We start from the raw sequence: 12530 nt of genomic DNA on the forward strand, positions 1-12530 counted from the left end.
TTTCTGGCTGGTTAGATGCGGTAAGTGATTCAACATTTCAGAACGATTTTAAAGAATTCCTTTCAAATGTATGAATCGCGTTTGTCTACGTGAATAAGAATTGTTTGAGTTTGAATTTAAATAAACTTTTCCCTCTATCCGGTAAGAAACTTTACTCTTTGTCGCCCGACTTGAACGAATGCTCAGAGTTTACACTGGGCATTATTTATGCTAGTTGGATATTAGTTTCATGTTATTCATATTGTTATATGTCGTTTTCTTAATTGTATTTATTATATTTTAATTATCATTAATTCAAAAAAATATCCTTATAATATTGATGAGCAATTATTTTGGATTAGGTATACGTCTTTAGTTAATTTCAAATAAGTTTATGAATTGTAGGTATTTCTAAGGGACCACATATACTTTCAAGTCACTATTAGAATGGTAACGTCATGGAGAGTCATAGACCAGAAAATAAAACACATATTTAATAATAATAATTTCATCGTAAAGGTATAACCCTATTTAGTTTGTTTTGAATTTAAGATATCCGTCTATTTTAACGGTCTCTTACGCACAAGCCATTAATCAATATTTTTTCTAACTCGATCAATTTTCGTTTTTAAGCTAGGTATAATAATGTCCTAGCACGCAATGGTTTTTACATTTCCATCGTTTATTAGAATGTAAACACATTCTAAGAACGATGTGACATTTTCTATCAGCTGACGAATGGTAGTCCCATCGAAGAAAGAAGTAGCAGATGTGGATACAACACACACGTATACCTATATTGCCAACATTGTATCGCTTATCGTATTCCAATACAAATAAAAACAGCGGAGAATAATTGCATCGATAAATATCGACATTTCGTAAATACAATTTTTTATTTTCATTATATAAAATACATTGGCGAAGAGGTGTGCCAATAGACTCCACCCATAGCTAAAATACCAATACGATTACTAGACAAGTTTATCAAAATTCGACGCACGTCGCGCTACACTACACGTTTTTTTTTTAAATTGACGTTCAGGGAATGCGCCGTAAATTCCAGCGAATGCATTAAAATTGTATAGGATATGTTTTTGCGTGGGCGCATGTGACGGTGCACGTACGAGTATATAATTGTAATTAACATAAGATTTCCCGTAATAACCCCGGAGAGCGCGCGCGCGGCTAAAATGGCCGCGACCGCTTTTTGCGCGTTGCGTACGCTGAATATCATAAGCTACGTGCGTGGAACGGGACACACGGGAGCATTTTTCTTTTATTTATATAATTTGATATTCAAATTGTTACAATTTTTTATTAATATTATGAATATTATAATTATTTAGTTAAAGTTTTCATAAAGATCTCAGTTGTTTTAGAATGTTACTTTGTTTTTTTACTTACCCATAAATTTATAAAAAAATATATATTTGCACGTATAATCAAAAGCTATTCAATTGAATATACCATCTGTGTTGTTTGGTCAATTAACTTTCCTAATTAAATATGTACCTACATATTACAATATGTTTATGAATATTAATAAAATGTATATAAAAACACTCCGTGTGTCCGCTCTCAGTGCGATGGGGAGACAGAGTTACGCCCTGTATGCTGGCTGCTCAAGACTGTTACTTATCTTACAACTGATGATTGCTTTTATTACATTCGATATCATATCGTATGATATATTTGAATATGTCTTGCCAAGCCAGGCTTTAATGCGTACAATATATTAAAATTAATTGCATTGGTGGTTTTTTGTATCGATATATAGAGTATTAAATGTATTTTATAATTGTCTTATGCCTTTTCACTCATCGTAAGCACGATTAATGATTTAACGGAATGAAAATATGTGTTATAGTTACGGAAATAAATGAACATTGCATAATGTAGCAACGTTACTATAATTAAAACGTCATTAAGGCCGTGTACGCGGTCCGTGCGCTGTTTGGCTCAAATATGTGATTTTTCAAACCAGATTGTCCATCAACCACTTATCTTACAAACCTATGAATTACTAATAATTTTAGGAAATTTTATTGTCTATATAGTTAGTTAAGAGTTTTTTTCAATTAATACAGTATTTGTGAATACCATCAAGATAACTGAGCCGATGATTACTTGATTTCACTTTTAGTGTCAATTTCGAAGTTAAAAATATCTGAAATTGCTGACAGATCTAACACACATTTTTTTTAACTAACTGCAAAAATCCTTATTAAAATAGTTAGTTAAAAGATTTTTTTATTTTGGACTCCTAACTTACGAAATTAAAATCCGAACAATGTGAATTTTTTTAGAAATTATAGTCGACAAAATGATTATTTTCACCAAGATATTTGACTTAGTTGAATATAATTTATACATATTGCAATAAAAGAACGTCTTACATATAAGATAAAATTAAAAAAATCAACTAAGGTACCTCTATTATTTTTCTACAATTTTTTTTAAAGTACTATAAAACACTGCGCGCGACCCGATTAAAATCAGTCGGCAGCGAGCCTTTCCAGAGAGAGGACATGTTGCTCGGCGCTCTCCTGTGGACCTATGCTGTTCATAGTAAAAGGATAGCGCAAGCCGCGATCTATCGTAATAGATCGCGGAGATTTTGACTTGCGTTAAATTGAATAAGCCCTCTTAACACCTTCTTAAATTAATAAGTACGCTCAAATTGTTCCAGCTGTAACAACTTGACACACGATAAATGCCCACAAACAATCGTATCCGACATCGTGTGCTGTAAACGAGGAATTTCCCCCGATCCTTACGACAGGCTCGTAGCCCGAGTACTTTTTGTGGCGCACGTAACACGATCAGTCCATCTCATAATTTTACCTTTTTTCTCCGATACCGTCTCGTCCTTATTAAGCGTCCCTCCCTGATTACGTTTGTATCTGCGTGATTGACACTTGCTATTGCCATGAAATACAGTTCTCTACTAAATCCCACAGCCCGGCTTCTCAGAAGCGCGCGGAGTCAGCTTGTCTGCTGCTTTCCGTGGGTTCTAGAAAGGTTAAGATAATAGTTGGATATTTTTATAAAAGTGATTACTGAATCTGTTCCGTAGTTATTCAATAGTAAACTAGGTATAACATTTTTCCAATGAAATAAATACCACTGCTCCGCTGTTGAAGTATTCTCATAAAAATAAATATGTTATTCCAGTTTGATTCAAATGCGTTCTGTTGTTGTTTGACAAAATAGCACAGATAACTAACAACAATTTCATATACGTAAAAAGAATTTCGTAATTAGTGATATTACTCGGAAAATATTACAGGATGTGAAATAGATAATTTATCTCTTAAATATGTATTTCGTACGAAAACTACAAATCCGATTTGAAACAAATCACTTGAATAATACTATTTTGAATTATTTTTATCAGAATACCTAAGCGGTGCAGCGGGATAAATATTGTCAAAATAAATCACTCAGCCTATATTAACAGATCATTTTACGTAAACAGAAGGTGACTACAATTTCATTTAATTTTTTAAATTTTCTATCTACATTATAGTTTTCATAATATGATATTTAGGTTAAGTTGAATACTTATAGGCCTAAAGCGTTAAGATAGATTCAATTACATACTATAGGTACCTATTTTCCGCCCCTGTTATGTGTATTTAGTTTTTACATTGATTATTTTTCCGACCCAAATATCGACCAATAGAATTGCACCATTCGACGTCACGTGGTACAACCTACATGGTATTATACTGACAATTTTTTGAAAATTTTCTCTGGTCGTTGACGTCAAACTGACAGGTTGAATTCAATTGTGAAATTATTGGCCGACATTTGGGACGGAAAAATAATCCCGCGAATACCACACGAGCTTCAAAATTATCTAGCATTTCCCTCAAGGTTCCCTGCAAACAAATAAAGTCGTCAAGTTTTTCAGGAAAAATCACTCGCGCTTCGCGCTCGTGATTTTTTAACCTTGACAAAAAACTTGACTCCTTCATTTGTTTGCAACGAACCTATCGAGAAATACCCGATAATTTGAAGCTCTTGTGGTATTATAAGTGAAAATTTTAAATTAATCTCTATGGAAAATTACTTACATATCTTTAAATATTAATACACAAATAAAGAGTTAAATGTATGTTGTTTACAAGTTTTTTTTAACGAATTTAAAAAAAGGAAGAGATTCTCAATTCGGCTGGTATATTTTTTGAACCAAATACACACTTTTGGACATTGCTGTTCAATGTAATTGAATAAGAAATACATACAAGAGATGAATTTCGGCAGTTTAAAGGAAGTTACATTATAATCGAATCTTTGTTTTTATCAGTGTTATCTATTAAGTTAATTACTTGCTCTATAAATCAATATTATACGAATATTGTCCTTCAGCCATCGATGGGCAGTTAGGACAATGAACAGAACCATACGTGGAGCGGACGCGACGGTTTAGGGGTGCGCGTGCGCACACATACTGATTTTTTGTATGGTGTCTATGGTTTACTTGAATTTAGGATTTATAAACGAAATTAATGAAGGATATAATATATTTGTGTGATGTATGGAGACAAGAAGCTGTTTAGAGCTAAGCTAATACTCCAGCTAATCAGACTTTATAAATTGGAACAGAATTTTTATTAGTGCGCATTTAATCTTTCATGATCACGTTTTTTTTCAGTATCTGATTGATCAAATTTAATGAAAAATAATTTCAGTAACGATTGATCGATAACATTTTAAAGGTTTTTTTTAATAATTTATTTTAGGAAATAAAAAAGAATAAATACCTCTATTTTTGTTTGGACACATAATTTAAGGGGGATTATATTTAAAAAAAAATATATTTTCTGACGGTTGTATATTTTTTTTTGTATTTACAAAACCTTATAAGTATTGTGAATATAATAAAAATATGTAGGTAGGGTTCTTTTATCCCAGTGTAGTAGTGTGTAATATAAGAGAAGTTTTTGTTAGTAACGGTAAATAAAATTTTATCTTTATAGTGAAGCGGTATGTTACGCAAATTGCCTTACATACTAAAAGTTATCATGTTTTTGCGTTACTATTCAATGATTCCTGACTAATAGGAATATATACTTCGCAACAGAAAAAGTCATCTATTTTAATGACTAACAAAAACTTTTGTATTTCTTGGGGCTATATAGGCTATCTTCCATTATATAACATTCTAGGAGCTATTTTTGATTGCGCTGGTATTTAATAGATCACACCGATAAGAATCACAGGCAGTAAATACATAATACATATATCTATATTTATACTACTTTGACCTTTCATAAATTAAATATGAATACTTAATTATACCTCAATTTATGCACTCAAATGTTCGAATTCTTACTTCCTAAAAGTAATTATACTCTATAATTTAGCATTTTTAATGAAAAAATTTCAGGTAAAAAAAGTAAAAAGTGTTCAACGACCCTGCCAGGATTCGAACCTGGAATCTTCTGATCCGTAGTCAGACGCGTTATCCGTTGCGCCACAGGGCCTGTTGTTAAAGCGCTCTAATTATATAAACTATTTCTACGCCTAACAATTTCAAGCTTCAGATACGTTATAAATAACCTTTCTGCTATTTTGTAGTGATATTGTTATGGCAAAACTGTTTCAACGGTTTCAACGTTGTTTTAGTCTTATAATAATTATCCTCGAACTTAAGAATATTAAATACGAAAATATTTTATTTTAAGACTTAACTATAAACTCATTGAATATAATTAATAAATAATATAAAAATGAATCGCAAAATGTGTTGGTAAGCGCATCACTCGAGAACAACTGAATCGATTTCGTTAATTCTTTTTTTATTACATTTCTTGAAGTACGAGGATGGTTCTTATGGAGAGAAAACGTAAAAATGTACCACGGGCGAAGCCGGGGCGGACCGCTAGTAAGCTATATTAATCTAATTTAGGTGTTAGTGTCACTAAAAAAATGTTTTTTTTTTTTACTGAATATAAAATTGTTTTTAGAAACATGAAAGTAATGGTCACCCGAGTAGAATCTGACGCGCGCGCCCAATTACGGCGTAGTTATTAAAATAATGCGTCCATAGAATGATTGTTGGCAAAATATTTATGTATGGCCGCCACTGAATTGGTAATGACTGTTTTTCTTACAATGACTATGTCGGAAAATTTTACGGAAAACTCAGCCATCAATGGTTTCTTGTTATATAAAAATAATTAGAGATGATCAGTAAAAAGCGTGAAAATCGTCTCATTAGAGATTCATAATATTGCGTTTCTTTTCATCTTCTGTCTCCCAAGTTAAAATAGTTTATATAAAAGCTTTGATCAAAAAATATTTATAAGCATACGTACACTTGAAAAATGTAACCCTTTTTCAGTTGTTGTCTGTTAACGATCATTTTAAACCAATCATTTGAAGTAGCGATTACGCTTTTGAATTAAAAAAAAAACAACACATTGAAAAATACGCAATTAAAGTTTCCAACGTTTTCAACATCAGTAATTAACTAATTAGATTTAAAAATAATATAATATTCTTGGTTGTAACCTTTGTTACTACATAAGTAGGTACCTACGTGAATCATCGAAATGTCGCAAGGCTATCTGCATTGCAAGAATCTAAGGAATGAGATGAACATAGTTTATGGTAAGCCCAGGTTTCAAGCTGAGTACCTATAATAAATATCATTAGTTTAATTAGCTAATGAATATGTTTAAAATTTTGCATAACTAACATTATGCTATGCGATGGCCGTTGTTTTCTTTTTTTCTGCGAATCATGTAGAAAAAGGATTTTAATTCCATCTATAGGTACTTGAATGAGGTCTGTGGCCTGGAAATAAATTATGCATATTTTGTTTAAATTTAAATTATATATATGAAAAGCCGTTTTACTCTATGTGGCCACTATATGTGTAAAATAGTTAAACGTAATTCATGCTGTTAACGTTTTTAGCTAGGGTTATATGTTAGTGAAAATGTCAATATCGACCTTTTAAAAGTGTTTAGAAACAATTTATTTAACAGCAAATAAATAACGCTTCAGGCATAAACAAGGAGTAGTGAGCCATTTATTTGGGTGCAAATTGGTAAGAATTTGTAATTCCGCGCCAGGACCTCATTTGTTAATGTCGGTGTTCATTAAGAGTTGAATATTGATGAAGCAAATGGCTGACATTTTCTTTTTATAAAATTCGCGTAATGGCGGTTGCTTACACATTAACACGTAGACTATGAATAATTGAAATGGAGGGTTTTGTCAGAAAAACTATTCCATTTGGAACTGAAATGGACGTTGTTTCTACAATAATTTTTAAAACGATTCATTTTCTTCTGTAATAACGTCAAACTCAACGTGAAAATTACTAAACTTAATTTTGAATATATAATGAATTGAATGAATTGAAAAAAAAAAAATGACTTACACAAAATATCAAATATTTAATTTATTTCAAATGCAAATTTTATTTTGGTGTGTACCTGACATTCCCGTCGTTCAATCAATTTTTATTAGATTAAAATTGAAGAAAGACGTACCTACTTGTGAAATTTACAAACAATCCATTAAGGAGGAAAAAAGTTAGAGATGTTAAATGAAATTATAACGAGGGCTTTGACATGGGCATGACAAGGAACTTTTTTCGCCTGTATGCAATAATTTTTTGCAAAGTATTCATTAGAATATTGTATTGAATATTGTATATTACTGGTATTAACCAGCTCTGTTATTGAGCTAAAGAAAAAACCCTGCTACGTCGAAACTTCGCAACTTACTTTCTTTAAAAATTCTGAACAGACCGAGCCCAAACTTCGACAAGATCCTGCGTAAAAGATGCAATGCATATGTATCGTTACATCTCTATAAATATATTTCCATATCTATCTATAAGTAAGTGATTTCCTTCTCCCGTAAACATCAATATATAGATTAGAAAATAACATGAAATATAAAACAAAGCTGCCAGACATATAAAAGCAAATAATCAAAATAAGAAGGCACTTATATCCTAAAAAATACAATAGCTAATTCGATATCATATTTCTAGAATCGATTATTATCTTTCTCATAAATAATCACAATAAAATTCAAAACAATAATAAACTTTGTTACACAGATACGTTACGTTGCTATAAACATTACAATTACAGACAAAGGAATTTAATTAAAGTCTCATTAAGAACAACGAACAGTTCACATGATAATAATTCTACAAAAAGTATTTAGACGCCATTGCTATTTTAGTTTTCATAAAAACTTCGACAAAAACTCGATTATTCGCTATTGAACGGACCAAATAATATAGACCTCTATCCCTCCCTCTAACTTCGATTTAAGATATTATGCTTGATGAAAAATTAGTCCGAATTATTTTTTAGTCCGAAATATTTTAATTCCTTGCATATATAATTACATTATTAATTAGCGAGTCCTTGACAAAAAATAACGAGGGGAATTGAATGATTTTATTAGAATAATATTTGTTTTGTGCCAATAAAACACTTGTTTAAAAGCTGGTGGTCTGCCATTGGTCAGCCCTTCACCAATACAGTCGATTGATTGATAATGGACACTTGAAGGAATAAAAAATCTGTAGAGCCGTTTTATTTTTTTATATTAATTTTACACTTAATTTAATTATATATTCGTTGGGTTGTGAATACTGGTTTTGTCTGTATCTATAAATAACTTGGATTTCAAAAATGAACATTCATTAAATATAATAATGATACCTACAGGTATACCTAGTATGAAAATATAAATAGAGTTTAATATAATAGAGATGTAGTAATATATTATAATAAAGTAACCTTCGAATAAAATCAATAAGGTATGTACGAAAAAGTAAATAAATATAATTATGATTCATTTTAAATTAGAACCACCACAGCTCGCCTTGATTTACTGCAGTTATAAACTAACTGCCGATCCTGCCTTTCTTGAGGAAAAGGAACGTATCCTACAGAAATTTAACATCAAGCGAGAAATAAAAATGAATTTATTCGCTCGTCAGAATTATAATTAACACCAAAGCGACTCCATGCATCCCCTGTTATTTGAAATAATCTATCAAAAGGCAGCATTGCATATTCCTGCCACTGCGCAGTCTCACGCACACATACCTACATATGCACATATATTCTCATCTATATGTACACCTACTTATGTAGTTCAACAGAATTCCGAGTAGTAAATGATCCGTACGTTTACGGGTTAAAATTCAAAGAAATAATCGAACTGAGTAATTGCAGTTTATTTCAACAATTTTAAATTGACGTTACACATTGGGAAATTGAATACGAGAAAGTATTATTGACACGTTATTTCTTGTAACAGATATTAACAGTGTTGAATGATACAATAAATGACAGAAGCAGAGTAATTATTTACAAAAAGGCTGTGTTCGATTTAGTTTACTTCACAGTCGTATGAATTTCAGTGTCAAATTTCTTGTCCTCGTAAATATAATTAACTGTAATGTAACATACTTAAACTCAAAATAAACTCATGCTAAATATATGGCTTTTGCTCACAAAAATTTTGTATCGTATTATCTATACTGACTGACTATTCAGGACTATACATTCAAGAAAGTGAACCTATTATATAGAAAAATATCTCAATTTTTCAGATTAATGTAGATAACATTTACGTCTTTATTTAAACTTTCTTCAATCACTAATAAAAGGATCAATTTTAAATTATTTTAATTTGTAAAAGTACATACTTTCCTGATACTTGAGCATACTTTACATACTTTCCTGATACTAGCCCATGTCAAAGCCCTCGTTATAATTTCATTTAACATCTCTAACTTTTTTCCTCCTTAATGGATTGTTTGTAAATTTCACAAGTAGGTACGTCTTTCTTCAATTTTTATTAGATTAAAATTGAAGAAAGACGTACCTACTTGTGAAATTTACAAACAATCCATTAAGGAGGAAAAAAGTATAGATAATACGATACAAAATTTTTGTGAGCAAAAGCCATATATTTAGCATGAGTTTATTTTGAGTTTAAGTATGTTACATTACAGTTAATTATATTTACGAGGACAAGAAATTTGACACTGAAATTCATACGACTGTGAAGTAAACTAAATCGAACACAGCCTTTTTGTAAATAATTACTCTGCTTCTGTCATTTATTGTATCATTCAACACTGTTAATATCTGTTACAAGAAATAACGTGTCAATAATACTTTCTCGTATTCAATTTCCCAATGTGTAACGTCAATTTAAAATTGTTGAAATAAACTGCAATTACTCAGTTCGATTATTTCTTTGAATTTTAACCCGTAAACGTACGGATCATTTACTACTCGGAATTCTGTTGAACTACATAAGTAGGTGTACATATAGATGAGAATATATGTGCATATGTAGGTATGTGTGCGTGAGACTGCGCAGTGGCAGGAATATGCAATGCTGCCTTTTGATAGATTATTTCAAATAACATGGGATGCATGGAGTCGCTTTGGTGTTAATTATAATTCTGACGAGCGAATAAATTCATTTTTATTTCTCGCTTGATGTTAAATTTCTGTAGGATACGTTCCTTTTCCTCAAGAAAGGCAGGATCGGCAGTTAGTTTATAACTGCAGTAAATCAAGGCGAGCTGTGGTGGTTCTAATTTAAAATGAATCATAATTATATTTATTTACTTTTTCGTACATACCTTATTGATTTTATTCGAAGGTTACTTTATTATAATATATTACTACATCTCTATTATATTAAACTCTATTTATATTTTCATACTAGGTATACCTGTAGGTATCATTATTATATTTAATGAATGTTCATTTTTGAAATCCAAGTTATTTATAGATACAGACAAAACCAGTATTCACAACCCAACGAATATATAATTAAATTAAGTGTAAAATTAATATAAAAAAATAAAACGGCTCTACAGATTTTTTATTCCTTCAAGTGTCCATTATCAATCAATCGACTGTATTGGTGAAGGGCTGACCAATGGCAGACCACCAGCTTTTAAACAAGTGTTTTATTGGCACAAAACAAATATTATTCTAATAAAATCATTCAATTCCCCTCGTTATTTTTTGTCAAGGACTCGCTAATTAATAATGTAATTATATATGCAAGGAATTAAAATATTTCGGACTAAAAAATAATTCGGACTAATTTTTCATCAAGCATAATATCTTAAATCGAAGTTAGAGGGAGGGATAGAGGTCTATATTATTTGGTCCGTTCAATAGCGAATAATCGAGTTTTTGTCGAAGTTTTTATGAAAACTAAAATAGCAATGGCGTCTAAATACTTTTTGTAGAATTATTATCATGTGAACTGTTCGTTGTTCTTAATGAGACTTTAATTAAATTCCTTTGTCTGTAATTGTAATGTTTATAGCAACGTAACGTATCTGTGTAACAAAGTTTATTATTGTTTTGAATTTTATTGTGATTATTTATGAGAAAGATAATAATCGATTCTAGAAATATGATATCGAATTAGCTATTGTATTTTTTAGGATATAAGTGCCTTCTTATTTTGATTATTTGCTTTTATATGTCTGGCAGCTTTGTTTTATATTTCATGTTATTTTCTAATCTATATATTGATGTTTACGGGAGAAGGAAATCACTTACTTATAGATAGATATGGAAATATATTTATAGAGATGTAACGATACATATGCATTGCATCTTTTACGCAGGATCTTGTCGAAGTTTGGGCTCGGTCTGTTCAGAATTTTTAAAGAAAGTAAGTTGCGAAGTTTCGACGTAGCAGGGTTTTTTCTTTAGCTCAATAACAGAGCTGGTTAATACCAGTAATATACAATATTCAATACAATATTCTAATGAATACTTTGCAAAAAATTATTGCATACAGGCGAAAAAAGTTCCTTCATAATAAAACTACAGCATTCATTGATTTTCCATTGCAAACAACTGTGCAAACAACCAACATATAAAATTATTACCTACATTTAACACAGATTTAAGTATGTACCTATATGTAAATTTTTCATCATCATATTTTCAATAATATTGATTACTAGGGGCAAAACACCAATAAAAATACGCTAATTATTTGAAATCATTTATTTAGTTATAAGAGAAAGGAACATTTATGTAATACAAATCAAAACGCGACCATTCCTACAATTGGTAGACTTACAAGTAATTAAGTATATAATAACAAATTAAGTTAATATTGTACACATTTTAACGTTGTTGGTTATACATTTAAAAAAGTTTAAATTTATAAATGCTTAAGCCAAAAGTACCTTTTACAAAAAAAAAAATGTTTTCAATTCAAATAAGAGTACAGTCAGCAACAGAGGAGTTTCCTAATTTAAGTTATATTTATTGTCACAAAATTATTAACTGTGTTACTAAAATGCACAAATTGACTACAGATCAACTTTCGTTTCTAACTGTACTCTTTTCACATTTCCAATAAAATAGGTATATAAATTACTGAACAACATTATTGAAAGTAAGTAAACATTATACACAGCAACAGTTGATCTAGAAACTCGATTTTGATCAATAACCTAAAATAATTTACTCTACACTGTTAAGAATTGACTTTAGCCTTAG

At 30.4% G+C, this 12530-nt stretch overlaps 1 non-coding gene across 1 annotated transcript; it reads right to left on the reverse strand.

Annotated features, from left to right (window-relative positions):
- Positions 1-5401: 5401 nt before the first annotated feature.
- Positions 5402-5474, reverse strand: Trnar-acg. Its single transcript has one exon. It is a non-coding gene; the product is annotated as a tRNA-Arg (tRNA).
- Positions 5475-12530: the final 7056 nt, after the last annotated feature.

Source organism: Colias croceus, chromosome 13 (assembly GCF_905220415.1).
Source record: "Colias croceus chromosome 13, ilColCroc2.1".
Lineage (NCBI taxonomy): Eukaryota > Metazoa > Arthropoda > Insecta > Lepidoptera > Pieridae > Colias > Colias croceus.